The sequence below is a fragment of the Dendropsophus ebraccatus genome, chromosome 10 (genome assembly GCF_027789765.1).
Source record: "Dendropsophus ebraccatus isolate aDenEbr1 chromosome 10, aDenEbr1.pat, whole genome shotgun sequence".
Classification (NCBI taxonomy): domain Eukaryota; kingdom Metazoa; phylum Chordata; class Amphibia; order Anura; family Hylidae; genus Dendropsophus; species Dendropsophus ebraccatus.
In genome coordinates this window covers 74,226,229-74,226,440 of record NC_091463.1, presented here as the reverse complement: position 1 = coordinate 74,226,440, position 212 = coordinate 74,226,229, and positions in this window count along the sequence as shown.

The window sequence follows — 212 nt, the reverse complement described above, 5'->3', positions numbered from 1 at the left end:
ACCTTGCCAAGATAACAGCAAACAGAGATCTCAAAAAACAATTAGGATCTTATCACTTCTCAGTTATGAACATGCTGCTGAATTGTTACAGAAAGTTTATTGATTGAAAATCTGCTCCATACATCTTACTAATGGTGCGTTTACACAGGCAGATTTATCTGACAGATTTTGGAAGCCAAAACCAGGAATGGATTTGAAAAGAGGAGAAATCT